This window comes from Platalea leucorodia (genome assembly GCF_965183815.1).
Source record: "Platalea leucorodia genome assembly, chromosome: 5".
Classification (NCBI taxonomy): domain Eukaryota; kingdom Metazoa; phylum Chordata; class Aves; order Pelecaniformes; family Threskiornithidae; genus Platalea; species Platalea leucorodia.
Window position 1 is genome coordinate 24,419,224 of NC_138827.1, and position 4,367 is coordinate 24,423,590.

Below are 4,367 nucleotides of genomic sequence, written 5' to 3' on the forward strand. Positions count from 1 at the left end.
CAGAATTAGGCAAATCAATTACATATTGGCATAACAGCACTAAGAATAGAGATCTCTACAGAGCTTTGCAAAAGGAGACTTTTCTACAGATGGAAAAACTTAGACACGAAGTTAAAGTTAGTCCTTTAAAAAAACACAAGAGGGAAACAAGTAGTTCGAGTGTCTGTTCATGCACTCAGTCTTGTTTCCTTGTTTGTTTCTGCCGGTGTTGGTCTTTGGATGCCCCAAAGTTGCCAGAGTATTGATTAGACACTGCAGAAACAGAAACTGGTGGAGATTAGAAGATAAACCTCAAAGGGTTTCAGGCATTCCAGGGATAAGGCTGGCTGAGGTGCTTAAATACTGGATATAACCAAAATGCAGCTGAGGCCTTTAATGGGATCAAGATAGCAGCTCGTCGCTGAGGAGGTTTCAGTTTTCTGCCATCTAAGAACAGGCACAGAACAGACGACCACCCTTGTCCTCGCAAACCCCTAAGCCCAGAGGCAGATTAATGCAGAACGAAGAAGAGTTACGGAGCCAAACTGACACACGATGTTTGTTAACGAAGAGATTTTAGATTTGCATGAGTGGGCCTATTCCTTATCTTGTCTTCCCCTGAGGCAGCCCCCCTTTCCATGCACTGCCTCAGGAGCCAAGGTCCCGAGAGAGAGCAGAGACAGCAAGTGGGGTGAGCTGCTCACTGCCATTCTCAACTTCTATGCTAAATTATACTCTTCATTTTAGGTACTAAACGGGCAATCTGAATGAAGTTCATGTCTACCTTCTTAGTGTTTCTGACATATTGGAGATGCTGGAGTTCCTTTTGCAGAGGGGCAGGTAAAACACCCACCAACTAATGAAGGGTGCCCAGTGAGCGCTGCCATAATTTTTCAAAAATAATCATATTGGTAAATATATAGACAGCACAGTCAGTGGGAGGACAAAACCATTTGATCCACACAGGGAACAGGTCTGTAGAGGTGCAATCTGTATGGAGGAGGATGGGTCAGTCACAGTGCCTCTTCAGTTTTGGGCCTCTTGGAGAGCTGTGGTGGGGTTTTGTGAGGTGGGAGTCCCACCACCACATTTCACAGCAGCCACTGACAGCTGCAAAATGTTGGCTGTGTCTTTCAATGCAAGCCAGCGTACAGCTGGGCAGTATTCCTTACGTCTTTCTCAGAAAAATCCAAAGCATCTTGGGAGAGGAATCTGTGTGCATAGCTACACAGGCAGAGAGGCAGGGGTCTGCTGTATCTGCCTGCCTGCTATGGGAGCAGCCATCTCGCCCAGAGCCACCTCTCCACGTACAGCCACCCGTCCCAGCAGGGCTGGGGCTGCTCTGTGACTTACAGGGTTGGTGGTAATGGGACTATCTCTACTCCTGGCAAAATGTGAGGCTGGACAAAGAAACTTTCCTTTTGCCTCGGAAAAGCCAATCTATGGCTGACCTCAACCAGAGTGTCTGCTGACTTCTTTATTTTTCAAGGCATGGCATGTCCAGGCATGATGACTATGAACCCATTTCCTAGAGAGTCAAGAGCTGAAGGCAGATGTGGGTTGGGAGTGTTAGTAGTGAAGAAAGTCCAGACTCAGAGTTTTGCAGCTGCAGGCCCTATGATTTTATGCAATGTTAGTAACACAGTTTGGGGGAAATTTTTGGCTGAGGGAAACAGCAGGCTTTTTTGTATCCAAAGTGAGATGTGTACCAAATATCTAGTCGCTACAATTGATTTTAGGAAGCAGGATTACAGGTTTTCCAAAGTACATGACTTGTGTTTTCTCAAATAATAAGCATTTATTTTTAATCAACTTTTTGAAACACTAGTAAATCGTTTATGATGATTTTGCTACCTGGCCTCCAATGCTGCTAGGGGAAGATGTGTATACAGACACCTCGAGGGCAGATGACAGGAAAAAGGAATATGAGCTACCTAGGAACTCTGCAAAGAAGGTCCTTTTAAAACTGAAGCAAAGTAATTTTTAAAGGTATTTTAATTAGAATTTTTAAAAATGATCATGAGGAACTTGAAAAATCAAGCCATGTATTTTAGTACCTGCAGCAGCTTTTAGACCCCACATCTATAAGACCTGGCCTTCATTATGGATATCTGATGAGTCAATATATTTAATCTCTCATCAAAAGGTCACTCAACTGAATTCCAAAACACACATACTTTTTTTTTTTTTTCCTAGATACACATGGAGTATTACCATAACTGTTACTCTGCTCTTCTGAATAGCATCAATTGTAATGCTGTAACAATCTGCGGGGTTTGAGGTTTTGCAGCTGGCTGCCTGGTTTGAGCTACTTGGAGCCGCAGGCCTGTAGCAGAGCCAAGTCCAGGCTCTGATGTTTGGGAGGAAGATCTTCCTGAGGGCCCACCAGCATGGGGACTGAGCCACCAGAGATGGTGCAACTGGGTGTGAAAGACAGTAATGGATGTCTGCAGACAAAATGTAGGTGTCCTAATAATACTACTACTAATAATGCACCTGTTCTAAACTGATTGCTTCAGTCCTTGGAAGAAGGTGAGATAATGCCAAGGGAGCGATCTTGCAACGGGCAAGATGAATTGCATCCTGGAAGTGCCCCTCTCTTCCTTGACTACCAAGGCAGCCTAATAGTTTTTTCGGAGTAGACATCTAGTTTTCAGGCAGTAAAATGTAACTGAGGAGAATCCACCCTTCATTCCCAGATATGAGACATGCTGTTTTCAGTAGCTACGGTATGTTTCGCGTCAAGGCCTTTATGGAGATTTAGAAATGAAGTTGAAGCACAGAGCAATAATTAAAGGGATTGCAACTCCTAGGATCCGGATGCTGCCTCTCTCACACCCTTGTCCTGTGAACCTTGGAAAAATCACCCTGGGCAGGATTTTTCAAGATGTTTAGGTACGAAATTCTGTTGGTTTCAAGTGATTTGCCTAGCTTGTAGTCAGTGAGAGGCATCTAAACGCTGCTGGGATTCTTGCCCTTAAATCTCTGTCTCTGTTTTCTTGTTTGCAACACAGGGATAATGCCTACCTGCCAGGCAGGATTAGTGTCTGCAGCGCTTTGAGATCTTTGGGTGGCTGATGCTGCCGGTGAAAAGTGCAAACTCATCATGAATTTCAGATTGTCTTGCACATCATGTACTGCAGACAGCATAGCCCTCGGGCCCCACAGCACTGAGCACCGCCACAACCGACCTCAGATTTTTGTGACAAAATTCATAGCGCAAACTGATCTGCGAGATCAGCTGCTCCCTTCCTCCTGGCTTTGTATTGACTTCTGGTGCTGCAACTCAGAGACCTTAATAAGGAAGCAGCATCAAGGCAGAGAGTACTTATTCTGGTGTCTGTTGCACTAGCACTGAAACATTTGCTATATTCCTTAAAATGCAGCTTCTGAAGATAAAAGTATCTTGTTTTCCCTGGGTTGCTGGAGTCAGGCTCAGAGCACTGCAACAGGAGCAGGCACGCAGATACAAGCAGGAGCATTTTTGGCTGCTCGAGCCTCCCAGTCAGTTGCCTGTCTCTCCCAGTAGATGATGCTAAAGCGCGATTGTTTTGAGCAATTTTAAGGAAGTGGAAGATTTTATTGGGGGAAATCTGAGGTGGTAGGAAGGCTTCTGGGGCTCAGTGCTGCAGGAGGAACATACAGCAAATATCCTGAAAAACCTGGAGACCAGTTTGCTACTGTCTTGTATTTATTAACAGTTTGAAAAGTAACAGGATTAGAGCTCATGCAGGTTTTCAGGATTTTTAAGCAGACCATGACATGCCTATATTTACATGTGTGTTTCTGCAGTTCTTACAGCTAAATCACAATGCCATCATCATACTGTCCTACCATGCCATTTCTTGTTTCTATTGCCATCAGAGAGCTCCTCACTTTCGTTTCCATACCATGTTACTAGCCTCTGTTCAGTGCAGTCAGACCCATTCAGGGTAAATCATTTGGAATGAAATATTCAGCAGGAGTTGTAGCTTTCTGGTTGCTTTTGAAATGTGCAGTGACATTTATTACTAGAAACAAAGCAGTGTTTTGCCTGTAGATGCTGCCAAAGTTCAGATATGTTTAAGCTCTGGCCACTCTCTGGAGCCAGGAGAGGAAGTGGTTCTGGAGTGGGAAGTGTAGGCTCAGATATACATTTCCCTGGAATTTAGGAAAATTGGAGGGAGTTTGGCCTTGTCTTTACTTCCATTAGAGCTTTTCTGAAGACTTCTAGGGCAGCCAATATAATTCACTCTGAAATGAAGTTTTAAAGTTCAAAGATTCATCTGGAAGTTATTAATAAAAACAATAAAAATATAAACTTAAACCCAGTACTTTTTAGTGAGGAAAAATTGCCTGCATTTTTTTAGTTGGATACTTTTTGTACTTCTATAGCTGAAAAGTCTTTT